The following is a 15,930-nucleotide window of genomic DNA, read 5'->3' as shown; positions in this document are numbered from 1 at the left end:
CGAGCGGCACGGCCGCGACTACAGCTCCCGGCGCGCCGCGCGGGAATGCGGGCGGGAATGCGGCTCCCGGCGTGCCCGGCGCCGCCCCACGGCCTGGCTGGGGGCGCGGGGCCTTGCCCGGGCCGTGGCTGCTCACCCTGCCGCGTCCCGGCCGCCTCCTGGGGCATTGTCCCGGGCGGCCGGAGAGCGCTGCTGTGGCTCCCTCCGGCCTCCGGGGACCCGACCCGACCCGACCCGGCGCGGCTGCCCGGCTGTGCCCGCCTGCCCTGCCCACCACTCGTTTGCCTAAGGTGGTTGGTTCCCTGAAGAGAATTAGTTCCCGGTCCGTGTGGTGGCCGCACAACTGTTAGTTAGTTCCCTGTCCTTGTGGTGGTTCACAGCATCCCCCGGCACCGCCATTTCACGTCTGAGTTCAGGGGGGAACGGAAATTTTAAGTGGCTCGGCAGAAAGAACATCTGAGCCGTGCGGACCTGCGGATAACCCACATGTGGGTGCTGCTGAAGGCAGGGCCGCTTCTAAGGCGGCAGGCACCTTCCAAGAGTAACCTTGCCATGTAAGCTTCATCTCCAGCCTTGTCAAGCGACAGCAAAACGAAAAGCCTTTTGTTAAAAGCTGGAGAGAAGCAGGAGGGAAAAAAAAAAAGCATTCTCTCTTCCAGCAGACTCAATTTGATAAAGACAAGGAGTGGCCCTTCATAGCACTTTTTTAAAAGATGCTGCTCACAATAGGCTGTGGATGCGCCCGTGGGGCAAAGGTGCGGCAGGAGGGAGGATGTTCCCACCTCAGGGGTTTCCTGGCTTCCACCATCATTTCTGGCTGCAGACATTTAGATGTTTAGCCCCTCTTAGCTAGAATTCCAGTTGGCTGCTGATCTCCATTTTGTGTGCAGAACAGCTTTGTCCCTCGAATAGTACAGCATAGCTGATGCAGGCAATTAAAGAAGCAATTCCTGCTTTGGGGAGGGATCTTTGGTTAGAGGAAACGAGTACTGTCGCAAAAACTTAAAACACACCTGGCTCCTGATTGTCAGAATACGTAATTAAGGCACCTGAGGGACCCGTGTGTGAACCTGAGGTTGGAAGTAATGCCTTACTTTGCCAGTAAAATATGTGGACAGGTCCATAAGTCCACTGGGTAATGGTTCTTTGCTCCTTTGGCTAAAAGCTAGGAAACTTGTGGCTATTAAACTGAAAACTTTTGTGGGAAATCGTTGCTTCCTTGTTGAGGAATACCGAGGAAAATATTGTTTCTTAAATCTGCAGAGGTCAAAAAGCTTACCTGAAAAGGCAGGGGCTCCATTTCCTACTAACAGTATGCATTAACTGGAAGAAATAGTTGTAACAAATGACTTGTAACAAATCACTTAGTCTTCATTGTCTCTTGTTTGTTTTCTGTCTGTAAGAAGCATTGAAAAGCAGAAGGAGAGGAAAACATAACTTGTAGCCTGTAGTGACAGGAGAGAGAAATTTCATGTCCTATGAGGAATAAATCCCAAGTGTCATTTATTTGACTTAAAAATTGAATTTTTCCTGTTTAAATACTAGACTTTATAGATAGAGGAATAACACAGTATTACAGCTCTGACTTCCTCAGTGCTGCAGCTTATCTTTTCCTCCAGTTATCTGCAAAAGACAAGAAAATCCTTCTTTTGAGCCGAAAGACTGGTTTGGTAGATGTGAGAAGCAATGTTAAGCATGAGTGAATACTGCAGAAAGCTGTGCCATGTATGGTGTGTGTTACAGCAGTTTGCATTTATGTGATTAGTTGGGAGAGTGAGGAAGTATGGTATGGGGACACTCCAGGATTCTCACAGAGATCAGTCTGGCTGTTTGGTCAAGGGGCAGAGATCAGCTGTGGGCACTGTCACCACAAATAAAGCAAAATGTGTGAACCGAGGGACTTCTGCACTGTAAAACTGAAAAACAAGGTGCCTGAGCCCTTAATGGAAACACAGAAAATCTCAGAGAAGAACACAACCAAAGTCATTGTTCACCAATCTTTACATTTACTTGTGCAGTGACGTGCTCCAATACAGTTCTTGTATTGGAGCAATACATTCAGAGGTTTCTTTGTCTTTATGGCAAATGCTATTTTCTGTTTCATTTTCAAAAGTGTAGAAATAGCCAAGATTAGCAAAGCACCAATTTTCAGCCATAAATGAGAAGTTAGAGAAACCCAAGGTGCCTTAGATTCAGAGAGGTGCAATTTCTGGAAATTCTCTTAAAAGATTATAAAAAATGTAGAAATCTGGCACAAAGAATACATGAGCATTTAAAATCATCTGTTATTGATTGTCTTTTCTCCCTTGATCACCACAGCTGTTCAAAGACAACGAAGAGTGGCCTTGCAATGGCATCTGCCAGGTCCCTCAGCAGTCACAAAGGTATCCTGTCTCATCCTGTGAATTGTGCATGTCCAGCTTGTCTAAGGAGTCCCTGTTGGATCCACTGATTCTGTAAGTTGTAACTCCACAAAATTTAATGTTAGTGGAGACCTGGAAAAACTGAAAGCAGAATTTATCAATGAAGACTGAGGGAAGGAAGGAGGCACTAAGTACTTCAATCTTCTCTTTACCCTTTGTTAGTAGATCTCCGGCCTGACCTAGCAGTGGGTTCACCTTTTCCATTTTCTTCCTTATGCTATTGATGAACCTACAAACCCATCTTTTGTTACCCTTCATGTTCCTTGCTACTTTCAATTCCAACCAAGCTTGGATTTTCCCAGTTCTGTCCCTGCATGCCCTTGTTAGCTTGCCCTCCTTCCATCTCCTGAATAATTTGGTTTTGCATTTGAGCTCAATCATTATCTCATGTAAGGTATGTTGCTGGACCTGATTTTGAGTCATGCAGATCTGTTTATAGCTACAGTATATTAAAGTGCACTTCTATTTTAAACATCCTACAGTCTAACAAGAAAAAAAGGTCAAAGGCTTAGCTTGTCTTCCCATTTGGACAGAGAATTCCCTTGCCTATGCCAGGGGTAGTAACACAAGACTTTTGTGGGTCAGCTGGGGAAGCTGCAGTGGCCTTGTGGCAGAAACCCTCCCAACAAAGAACGCTGGAAGATTGATTTATGGGTTTCTTTCTCATGGTTCTTGCTCAATCAACATGGAAATGGTAGAGTCTTCTGAGAGCACTGACTTCTGTTTAAAAAGGATCGACAAGAAAATGACTTCAGTGCCTTGACATCCTCTCATGGCACTGTCAGTATGCCTTTTTATGGTACCTAGAGGTTATTAGCAGAAATATTTATCTAGTCCTTTTATGAAAATACTCTTGGCAATACCCTTGGTCTGGCTGCCTGCAGTGTGCACTGGTTGGGCTGGCAGTTGTGCCCCACTCTGCCTGATTGCTTCTTGTTTTTTGTCTGCAGTGCCTCAGCTGCTGCTCTATGCACAGCCATCACCAGGCTGCCTTGTAAAGATCTGCCTCTGTGTCACAGGAAATGTATCAGTAGATAAGACTGAGTGCCCAGTAAGCCTGATAGCTTCATCTTGCAAGCCTTGTTCCAATGGATGGTTATTGTGGCCTTGGAACTGGCTAATTTTGTCTGAGAGATTTTTTCCATATGGTCCTGCACCATCTGAAAGGTTTTTGAATAGAACAGCAGCTCAAAATTGTAGAGTAAGATCTGTCAAGTTTCACGAACAATTTTGTAGGACATGGCTGTGGTGATGTCCAGCACTGGTCCACTGAACTTCATAGAGATGGACTGAGATGAACTTCATAGAGATGGAGTGAGATTGGTCTTTTGTACAGTTGCCAGATGACTCAAGTAGCCAAAAAACCATACCATTGCCCATTGAGTGAATAGTACCTGCTGATTTTCCTATAATAGCCAAGTAAAGAGGAGCCATTACCATGGGAAAAGACTTAGGAGATTTCCTTAGGCTAGAATAATGAATAAAAGGACTTTTCTTAGAAACAGTTGTGTTCCACTTAGGAATTCCACATATCTTCAGTATGATTCTGTGATTGTAATCCAAAAGTCAATGCCTTACAATGACAGAAAACTGCAAAATAATCTCTTTTTGATGTACTGAAAAGTTATCATGCCATTTTAGTCACCTTCTCTTGGCAAAAATCAAAGTTACTATGCCGTTTACCTTCTAGTCAAACAGAATCAGACAGAAATAATCTAATTATCTTCCTGTAAGAAATGCTAAGGCTGAAAACCAGAATTTTCTTATTAGAATCATACTGATATAGATGCAGGCTTACAATATCTGAAGAATAAATAGCTCTAGTTTGCTAACTCTCTTCATGGTATATCTGCTAATCTAAAAATAATAATTTTCAGTCTAAACAGAGCAATAAAATGAGTTTTTCTGCTGCTGTCATTTTAAAAAATTAAATGATCTTCAATGATCTCCTACCTGGAATTTCTATTACTTTACCACTTAATTTAAAAAAATAACTACTCTAAAATATTACTTACTTAACTGAGAATAATCTGGCAACAAGAGTGATCCTATGAAGAATTCCTGATAGAGAAGATTTTGATCCAAATACTTGGCAATATCCATTAGCAGTGCTGTTTTTGTAAATGTAGTAAATACATCATCCCACAGCAGCCCAAAAGATGTTGCATTTATGCATGTCATCCTCATAACAGACCTGCAGGGAACAGGAAAGTAGAATTTTTTTACACCCCAAAATTATCTGTCTTCATTATAAACTGGGGAAAAAAAAATGTGGAGGAGCTGCAGCCACTGTAGATCAGCAATAACATAAATTTAGATGGGACTGAGTCATAGATAACAAGCTCTCTAGATAAAGAAGCAGCATTTTCAAAATTCAAGAACTTTATTCAGTTTGCTGTATCTCCTATTTTATTAAATGTTTCATTATATCCAAAAAGGTGTCCATGCTGCCAAGTACTTGTTTTCCACTCTGTAAGAGAAATGAAACAGTGATTAGGTAAATAGTAACATATCTTAAAGTTTGTATCAAGGATGTACATTAGGAAATCAAGATGGTTTGGGATACATTTGCAGCTAATGTAATTTGAAGAGCTTCACTGAAATGCATTTACAAATTTAAGCTGTGACCCTAAAAATGATTTCATATGGCTGCATGAGCTCATGCAGTGAGAACCAGAGACAGTGGGCTGACCTTATGTCAAAATGTTCTTTAAATAAACTTGTTGCTGTCTGGTCATTTTTAATTCCAAAACCAGCATTACATCAATGGAAAGTAGATCTAAAATAGATTCATCCAGACATTCAATGAACACCATCCACATCTTAAATGTCACATGAGAGCTAGAGATAATCTACCTGCACTGGATAGATGGATGAACACCAGAATCTTGAACATATTCCTGTTATTTCACTTTCAGGAAGCTTGTGTTTTACTCCTTAGCTTTTCACTTACAAGTACCATTTATTAAAAATTTGATTCAATTATCTGTTAAGTCACATCAGTTACATTGTTATTTGGACCTTTGCTCAAAGCACCTGACAATGTACTTTTATTTCTGTGTAAGTTCTGAATCCATCCTTTATGTAGGAAGTTCCAACATTTAAAAAAAACCCTGATGTTGGGAAGCATACAGATTTACAGGTTTAATGGAGAGATTGTTTTGTAGGGAACAGAGGGAGACACAATTTTCATGGCTAGGAAATGATTTTTTGGGCCTTGGAATGATATAAGAAATATCTAAAATAAAACAATCCTGAAGTACTGTTTGCTTTCCATGCATTTTTGCTATCATTTCATCAGATACTGCAGGTCCATTGAGTGTTCATAATCTGAAAATTGAAGAAACAGCACATAAAGAAAGAAACTGGAAAGATGGAAACCTCAGTTAATTTAACTGATTGAAAAACATTCAGCTACATGATTACTGTCACATTTGTGGAAGAACTGCACCTTCAGTGGTACACAACTATTTCCAAATTCTGTTCTAATTCCATCAGACAGATGATGAAATAAAATCGGGGAGAAAAATAACAAAATTTGCCTGCAGCTGGACTTTAACTGCTAAGCTTAGCAAACCACGCATATCCGTATCCCAGTGCTCTCTGAGAACTATACCTGACTGAAAGACTTGGCTGAGTAACATTGTAACACCATGGAATAATACAGCTTTCACTATTACTGAGGACACCTTCTCCCTGCCTTTCCCACAATCTCCTTTGAGCTACTAGCAGTGTGTAGAAGAAGGCATTTTAAGGAGAACTAATAGCAAACCATGTTGAGGTATACATCAAGCAGGTGATAGTTCTGCAAGAGTTGTGTTGATAAGCAATAAAAGAAAATGGGACTTACAAGGGACAACCTTTGTGCAAGAATAGGCTTATTATAAATCATGTAGGCTAGCAAACTTGAAAACAGGAGTTTCTAAATCTTTAGAAGAAGAGTTCTTCGTTTCTTACCCATTGTCTGTGTGTGTCTGTGCATGTATCACGCTGACGGTTACACATGCATCCCTAATGCACTGCAAGCAGAAAATGTCAGTATGCTTGCTATACAACTAACTTAGAGAATCCTATAAAAATAATAAATCACATTATGTAATTCTGTATCCTTATATGCTTCACTTGGCCATGCTGGGTCTATTTGCTACATTATTAATGAATTTTACTAAAGCATTCATTGATGGGTTCCTTATAGAGATCAATGATCTGTGTCATCCTCCCAGTTATAGGTACAAAGCATACTGCCACTTTATTTGGATCTATATTGATATGAACATGGCTCTGGTCTGGAGTGAGTTTGAAACCTATGAGGTTTCCTTGAAAACATTCCAAAGAAAAATAGAATGTGGATAATGAAAGTTAATTAACAGCCTTCCAATATTGCTTCCTTAATTTCAGTTGGCAGAATATGACTCATTAAATACATAGGGTAATAATGGATCTGACTACAAAAGACCATCATCTCTGAAGCAGATGACTTGTTCAAATATCAAGGCCCAAGCAATTCTGTTTCAATACATCAGAATGCAGCAGGGCTAACAGAAACTCAAAAATCAAACAATTCAGCTTAGTATTAAGCTTTCTAATTATGGCTTCAGGAGTAAATGTGATGCAGGACAGAACCTATTCTTACTCTAAAAAACTGTTTTGAGTTTCCTGAGAAGCTGAGTTTCAGAGAAGACTTAAGAAGCCTAAGAGCCTCTAAAACTAACTGTTTACCAAATACTGAACAAAACTGTTGAGTCTGTTTAAGGTTCCAAAAGCAAAAACCCCGGGTAGCTCAGTTTACATTGGTCTTGTTTCTTTTTCTCTCTTTTCACTGGAAAATGTATCTCCAGAGAAACTGAGCTTGAAATTTCAGTTTTCATACCTTGTCTAGTGATAATCTTCCTGTCCAGTCTGACTAAAATTTGAATTAATCTATGTGCTCAGTGCTCTCAAAAGGGATGGTAAGGCATCTCTTGCAAATGATTAATGGATACAAGTTACTTCACCCCAAACTCACTTCAGGTGTTTCTACCATATATTAACTTTCAGACTTATCTCAATAAATGAAATATTTGTAAAGTCAAAAATTATGCAAATTCTGCTCTTCTGGATGTGAACATATGTGCCACTGGCTTCAATTTAAGGTGTTTCCACAAAATAACCAAATACATGTGAGATAATTCGGATGAATCAATGGATTCTGCTCCTTCCAATGGATTTGGTAGGAGAAAAAAGACTGTAAATGAGGCAGTTTTGTTTTCTCTGACTTGATTATTCTGCAGTTCAGTTGCGTTTAAAAAAAAAAGTAGCAGTTAGTAAGTAATACTAGAACTCACACCTTTAAGAAGCAATTTACTGAAACTGCCAGAATGCGTCAGTTCCCATTCCAAGGGGGGAAGTGAAGTATTGATGCCCAGCTGTGAAAAACGGGATAGGAAAAGCCCATTTCTGGTTATAGGAGCTTTTGATCTGGAGTTATGCTATGTTGCCATCTAGTGATAAAATAGAAAGGAACAAGAGATGGCAGCCGAGGGAGAGGAAACCAAACCTACATAAACCGCACTGTTTATCCCAGTAAAGATCATACCCGTTTCTTGCAGTATAATAAATAGCATTAATTACATGCTGAGAGTAAACTCTTTAACAAAAAGTATGAAAAGCCACAAAAATAGACGTGAACATTTTATAATTGGCATTAAGAGAGTGTGCAAAACGGGTAAGGGTCAGATGGTGAATATGCTTCAGGAAACATCTGCAGTTGAGAACCCCTTGTAAAATACACATTCAGAGACATCCTCACTACCCCATGAAAAAATTAGATTTGATAGATTTGGATTAGTTTTGGATTAGGAAGGCCTGTGGTGTATAAAATTTTACAGATCACAAAACTTGTGTCAAATACTTTTGCTACATGTAACTCCTAGTATGTTCCCATCACTGTTAGTTAATGCTTTGTTCTATTTTCTTATAAACTCTCAATCAAGTAAAAACTGTGAATTTTTGATCTTGCTTTCTTCTTACTCCATAAGCCTTTATTCAAAGGAAGTAGAACAATTACATGCAGTGAGTTTTTTAGGACTGACAGAAAGGCTTACTTAAGTTTAGGTACTGTGGTGAATGCAACAAAGGGCAGCTAAATGTGCAGATGACAGCTCATTATCTACTGTCTTTAACCTGTCTTCAAAGAAAAAGAAAAATTACAAAATCATTATTGAAGCACAAAGTTATCTCAAAGTAGAATAAAGAGACCCAGACATGGGCATTTCAAGAGCTTACTTTCATCATGGTCCTACTCATCACTGGCTGCTTGTAGAGTTGCAAGTGCAACAATTTTAAGTAGCATTCAACAAATAAAACCAAACCAAAATTATACTGTATCCTAATTTTTGATGCTCCTGAGAATAATAGGTATGAACAATAGATACCTGTCTTAAATTCCAAAAAAGTTTGCACAGTCTCTGAGAACACTGTTTAAGAAGAATAAAGTTTATTATTAATTATATTTTAGTCCACCTAGGATAAGGCTGTTTATTACATCATTTTGTTTTTGAAATTCTTGGAAAATACTTTGGTATTAGAAAATAATTTTTCAAACAATGGCATAAATACCATTAAAATGATATTTATTCAATCTAATAGTTTCAGAATATACAACACTCAGTTTTCACTGCATTCTTTCCATAGCAGCAGACAAAACAAAGATTCCTAACATCTAGTTATCTAACAGCAAAAACACCTTCACAATACAATTAATATTGCTATCTTTTCCTTCTCTTTCATTTAAATCTTGAAGATACTAAGAAATGTTAAAAAACCCAAAAAGATATAATGATGGCAACCTAAGAATAAAGAAAAAATCAAAATGCATTGTGATGCCATGGATGCGTATCTTGTGCCAGATATTGTGCTAAATACTAATTACTTTCCACCAATTGTTTAGGTCAGAAACCCATTCCTAACAAAATGTATTAGACATATTAATCCCTACAACTAATCCATGTGAAATAATCTCTTAAATGAATCTCCATTCAGTTCAGATATCAATCTGTAGGGAATAGCTTGTGCAATAGGTAGTCACATTTTAGGTCTAAATTAAACAAGTAAATTGATATTCCTGTTGTTGATATATCATGACTTCCACAATGCTTTTGCCTAAACCTTTTTCTGACAGTTTGCCAAACAGGTGTATGAGGAACTCTGAGATGAGTCTTTGGTTTGACTGTCATGCTACTGCCAGTTAAAATTTCTGAATAAAATTTTCACAAAAACTGAAACTTCACTGAATCACTAAAACTTACTAATTATTTTATCTCTATGAAATGGATAACAGGCTTCACCTTACTTATTATACCTGTGTTAGTGCTGCAGTATTATCAGGAAAGAAACCCCTGCAAATTTATTTTTCCTAGCACAGTTAAAGCAAATAAATAAAGATGTATACAAGCAGTATATTTCAATAAGACATTTTCATTTTCAACTGGTAAATTGTCACATGGCATGCATTTAACTTTTTCTCTTAAGTAACATAATTTCAGCTTGGGATGGAATAACTGCAGTGAGATCTTTTTGGAAGGATCTGCATTTTTCAGGATCACACAGCCACAAAAATAACTTGGAATGGGTAAAAGAGAGACACATTGATAGTTTTTTACAGATACTAATTTATCACCACAATAGTATTTCTTCTTGTGACAGCACAAAAGATAATGTAACAATATTAACTTAAATAAGGCAAGTGCTGTAAGGTAATCTTATACTCTGTTTCTTTTTGATTTTCACAGGCAACAACAACCAACTCAATCCCTGGAAAGGTCATGGAGTGCCTCATTTTGGCGGCCATCTCTATTCACATGGATGACAAGAGGTGATTAGGAGTAGTCAGCGTGGATTCACTAGGGGCAGATCATGTTTGACCAACCTGATTGCCTTTTAGTGAGGCCTTCAACAAGGTCTCTCAGAATATCCTCATAGACAAAGTCAGGAATTGTGAACTGGGTAGGTGGACAGTGAGGTGGAGGGAGGCCTGGCTGAACAGCAGATCCCAGAGGGTTGTAATCAGTGGCACAGGGTCTAGTTGGAGGCCTGTCACCAGTGGTGTCTCCAAGGTTCAATACTGGGCCCAGTATTGTTTCACAAGTTCATCAATGACCTGGATGAAGGAGCAGATGCCTCTCAGCAGGTTCACTGAAAGCACAGAGCTGGGAAGAGCGGTCGATACCCCAAAGGGCTGCAGAGCCCTTGAGAAGGACCTGGACAGGCTGGAGGGATGGACAGAGGGGAACTGCCTGCAATTCAACAAGGGCTAATGCAGGGTCCTGCACCTGGGGAGAATAACCCCAGGCACCAGTACAGGCTGGGGGCCAACGTGCTGAGGAGCAGCTCTGTGGAGAAGGACTTGGGGGTCCTGGTGGACAACAAACTGTCCATGAGCCAGCAGTGTGTCCTGGTGGCCAGGAAGGTCAATGGAATCCTGGGGTGCATTAGGAGAGCAGTGCCAGCAGGTCAAGGGAGGTGATCCTGCCCCTCTGCCCAGCCCTGGTGAGGTGCACTTGGAATGCTGTGTCCAGTTCTGGCTCCTCAGGAATACAAAGGTGATTGAGGGACTGGAGCATCTCTCTTACGAGGAAAGGCTGAAGGAGCTGGGACTGTTCAGTCTGGAGAAGAAACAACTGAGAGGGGACCTCATCCATGTCTGTGAGTATCTAAAGGAGGGGTGCTGAGAGGATGGATCCAGGCTCCGCTCAGTGGTGCTGAGCAGTAGGACAGAAATTGATGCATAGGAAGTTCCACCTGAATATGAGGAAGAGCTTCTTCACTGTGTGGGTGATTGAGCACTGGAACAGATTGTCCAGAGAGGTTATGAAGTCTCTGGATGCAATCCTGTGCTCTAGGATGACCCTGCTTGAGTAGGGAGCTTGGACCAGATGACCCACAGTGGTTCCTTCCAACCTGCCCCATTCTAGGGATTCTGTGAGGGAAGCAGCACTCCTTTCTCAGAAATAAAGGGGGAAAGGATAAGACTTTGTGCAGAAGAATTTTTTGTCCTCTCATGACATCACACTTCCCCCAGGAGTCCTTTCTCAGTCTCTCTCTGTTCTTGTGTGCCGTGCAGGTATATACAGCCTGTTCTGCTGCAGCAAAGGAAGAGGAGTTAGTCACTGCTGAATTTGTCAAGGAAATGTTACAGAGCTGTTATTTCTCTGTGTATCACGTATGCTTCCATGACTGGCACATTGCTGACATATTGCTGTGTCAGTCATGAAGACTAACACCTGGTATTTCCATCTCATGGTATATGCAAGAGGAATAAACATTCAGTGGGATGGACTCACCACCTTCCCCATGAACTATAGCAGGGTAGGGATGTGCACAGAGGCAATTTTTATAAAACAGCTGACGTGCTGCAAGTTTACATCCTACAGTTTGCATCCTGTGGTTTCCTATTCATCTGCTCAAATCAAAATGCCGAGTCTTGCAATCCATCCTTAGAATAGGGCAAGCTGAGTAATCATACAGCTGCTTGCTCAGAGGTGGCTGAGTAGAAGAACTTGCACAGGAAGAATATAAGCTTGCCTCCACAGCTGTGAAGTTCAATAAATTTAGCAGACTGCAAACTACTTATGAATTCAATTTGTTAGCAAGGACACTTTTTTTTTACTTTTGAAGGCTTTCATATTTTCCCACATGATCACAATTTGTTAAAGAGGGGTTGAGGTAAGAAATAATGTATGTTATCAACTCTTTATATTGAATTTGGCAGATGCTATGAAATAAGGAATTTTATAAATAAGATGATATTAGTTTACTGTACCAATAGAATGTTTAATCAGAGTCATTGTATGCCACACACATTAAAAAAATTTCAAACAAGTACAGAAATTCAAAGACATTAATAATGGGTTGGTCTGCCAAAGTCTGCCATAATCAGCCTGAATTTGTGTCAAAATTGTTTTCCATAAAAATGAGGGAAAAAATGGAAGAGCTAAATTAAGATACAAGGCCAAAGAATATATTCAAATTCAAATTTACCTTGCTTTCACGGATGGAGAGTGGATCAGCTCTACAAAAATAGTAAATTATGTATTACTTTAAATTATCATTAAAAAGATTGCTGTTGAATATTTTACACAATTTAAATCAGTCTGCTTGTATGAGATGTATGTACAGTGTCTAAAAGAATGTTCTTAACATACTGGCTTTGGTTGTTTTCACTGCATAAATATTTTAATACTTAAAGAGGGACTCTTATTTGCTGATGTTTCTCATTTTTAAACATACTCTAGGCATTTTTCATAGGTTTTTTTCTAACATAGATTCTTTCTTACCAAAAATGTGTACTATTTAAAGAAAGCACTTCTGAAAATATTGCCTTATTTAAAGTTATCAGATTAAAAAGATCAGTTTTCAAGGAAGTTTATCTGTTGCCTCAGAGTGCACAATGGAGACCTTGTGTTGTGCCCTATATGAGGAGAAGACTCACTTCTCAAACAGAGGAGACACATCCCTCTCTGTAGCATGATGGAGCAAAGTGCTGCTTGTATTAAAATTAGAGCCTCAAAGTCTTCTGCAGCCTTACCTGAGCTGGAATGAACAAGGTCCAGGGGTGAGGGAAAGGCAGGGAAACTGCTCTATCTTGGACATCAGAAATACAATTGAATTAGGTTTGCATGAAATCAAAATGTGAAATTAAGATTTAATTTAAATAAATAAAATTGAATTTAAATTAAAAAAATGATAAAACTGATTAAGTCAATGATACATCACCCACTGCCTTCAAAAAAAAGGTCAAGAATTCATCCATCAGTTAAAGTGGAAAAAATAAGTTGTAGACAGTGATCAGAGTTTAAAATGTGGAAGCATGTTTTAATCACCCCTCCAGTGCAATGTTAAAGAACTATGGCAGAGCTCAGGGGTGATGAGCAGAGTAGAATCCAGTTGGAGGTGTGGAGTCACTGGCATTCCCCAGGGATCAGTACTGGGCCCATTCTTATCCACCTTGTTTATCAGTGGCATAGGAGGCCCCCAGCCAGTTTGCTGATGACACTGAACTGGGGGAGTGTCATGGATCACCTGAAGGCTCTGCTGCCATTCAGTGGGACCTTGATGGGCTGGAGAATTGGGCAGAGGGCAGCATAACAGGGCACAAGGGCAAGTGCAGGGTCCTGCACGTGGGGAGGAATAACCCCAGTGCCAGCAGAGACTGGGGACTGACCTACTGGAGAGAGCTCTGTGGAGAAGGACCTGGGGTTCCTGGTGGATGACAAGTTGTCCATGAGCCAGCAGCGCCCTTATGGCCAGGAGGGCCAATGGTGTCCTGGGGAGCACAGGGAAGAGTGTGGCCAGCAGGCTGAGAGAGATGATTCAGCCCTGGTGAGGCCACCTCTGGAATACTGTGTCCAGTCCTGGGCTCCTCAGCACAAGAAAGAGAAGGAGCTACTGGAAAGGGTCCAACAGAGGCCACAAACACAATGTGGGGTCTGGAGCATCTCCCATGAGGAGACACTGCAGGATCTGGGCCTGTTCAGTCTGGAGAAGATTCAGAGGGGATCTCATTAATGCATTTAAACCTCTCAAAGGAGGGTGCCAAGAGGATGGTGCCAGACTCTTTTCAGTGGTGCCCAGTGACAGGATGAGGAGCTATAAACTAAAACACAAGAAGTTCCACCTCACCATAAGGAACAACTTCTTTCCACTGAAGGCAGCAGAGCATTGGAACAGGCTGCTCAGGAAGGTTGTGGGGTCTCCCTCTCTGGAAACATTTAAAACCCACCTGGATAAGTTCCTGCTCTTGGTGATCCTGGCTTGACAGGAGGGTTGGGCTGGATGATCTCAAGAGGTCCCTTCCAGCCCTAAGGATTTTGTGACCCTGTAACTACAGATTATCTTCAAATTTGCTGAAAAAAACCCCTCTCTAACTACAAAACGAAATTTGTAGTTATCAAGCAAACACACAAGTAATTTTAATTACTGTGTCTGAAATGGAAGAAGAAAAAGTTGATCTTTGTTTCTTCTAGGATGAGAGATTGCTGCTATTAAGGCTGGTTTTGGCTTCTTGTCTATCATATTTTGTTTAAGTTTGGTAACTGTGCTCAGGAGATTCCTTCCAGCAAAACAAAATTTAAAAGAGCAATTAAGTGTTCATTTCTACAGTAGTATCTGGGAAATTTAGGAAGACATTCTCAGAAAATATTAACGCTTATCAAACAGTGACAGAAAAACTCATGAGAAATAAATGTACTGCTATTTATTCCTATTATGTTTAGAGAAACAGGACTTTGTATACATATTTTGTAAGCAAAAGTGTTCAAGTAAAATACTCCTGACTAGCATTACAGATGTTTTCCTCCTCACTTAATAAAGCAAGCCAAATACTAGCAAACACTATGGACGATAGCAGCAGGATAAAAGTTACTGTTTTCACCTAAAAGCTAATGGGTTTATTCAGAAAGTCTACGGAGCTTTTTTCAGCAGTCTCACAACCATTAGACTTTTCCTTTCCTTTTTCCTAACGCTTCCAAGTACAAGGTGATCATAACTCTGGTAGGGCTTCCAAGACTGACAACTGCCAGGGTTCCTGTCAGGTCTTGCTATGTTACAATATGTGCTCCTATGCTTCACTATGCATTTTTCCTGGCTTCTCTAGCACACTTCAAGAGCATTCTCTCTCTCTCCACACCAGTGGCACCCTCTCTTCAGTTACTTTTAACTCCCATTTCTTTGAGCGGATGTTTTTTAGCTGCAACGTTATTCTCTCAAGTTTGTCTCTTCTTTGTAATCTATTGCTCATGAGCTGCCTTCTGCAATTCTGCCTTGAAATGCTGATTTACCTCAGGCAATGGGTAGCTGTCGATTTGTTCAGTGCTACATCTGAATTCACATGTTAACATCCTTCATTTTTAGACATGTTCTAAGTACAGAAATTTCTTACAGATTTTAATTCAAAATACAAACAAAGGAGACCTCACTTTGACCTGAATATAGATATACATTATCCAAAAATCATAGATTCCAAACTGATAGATTTTTATTTTATTTACATCAGATAATTAAATACTTTGTGTTATTTTCTACAGAAAATAATACCATTACATGTTTATAAAAAAAAATTACAAGAAAATACTTTACCTGTCTGTTTGTGAAGCTGCCATCACTTACCACATGAAAAAATTGGAATGATCAGGAGTACATTTTGCTTTGATACACTGTTCTTCCTAGTTCTATCAGTTTATGTTTTGCTTGTATCAATATATACATCTGCTTATAGCAATATATAAATCTGTATTATTACTTGTAGAAAAAGCTTTGATTCATGGATAGTCCAGTTGTGTTCACTGAGACTATTTACAAACACATGGGCATGCTTGGAAATTCAGAGAGAGTTAGCAAACACAAACAAGCATCAATTAGTTTTGATGTTCATGAATTAAGTTTCAGCAATCTCATCTGGTAAGAGAAAATATGAAATTAAGAGATGTTCCTCACATTTTTTGCATTCAACGTTACTTAATATCAGTAATGT

The 15,930-nt window shown here is 39.8% G+C and overlaps 1 long non-coding RNA gene across 2 annotated transcripts; it reads left to right on the top strand.

Annotated features, from left to right (window-relative positions):
- The first annotated feature begins 18 nt into the window (after positions 1-18).
- Positions 19-12,659, top strand: LOC132324873 (uncharacterized). Of its 2 annotated transcripts, XR_009485756.1 has the most exons (3): positions 19-554; positions 2,320-2,456; positions 10,193-12,659. It is a non-coding gene; the product is annotated as an uncharacterized LOC132324873 (long non-coding RNA). The 2 variants fall into 2 exon arrangements; XR_009485755.1 differs by having other exon boundaries at positions 19-2,456.
- The last annotated feature ends 3,271 nt before the right edge of the window (positions 12,660-15,930 follow it).

This window comes from Haemorhous mexicanus, chromosome 3, assembly GCF_027477595.1.
Source record: "Haemorhous mexicanus isolate bHaeMex1 chromosome 3, bHaeMex1.pri, whole genome shotgun sequence".
In the NCBI taxonomy this organism is placed as follows: Eukaryota; Metazoa; Chordata; class Aves; order Passeriformes; family Fringillidae; genus Haemorhous; species Haemorhous mexicanus.
This window is presented reverse-complemented; position numbering and strand designations above follow the sequence as displayed.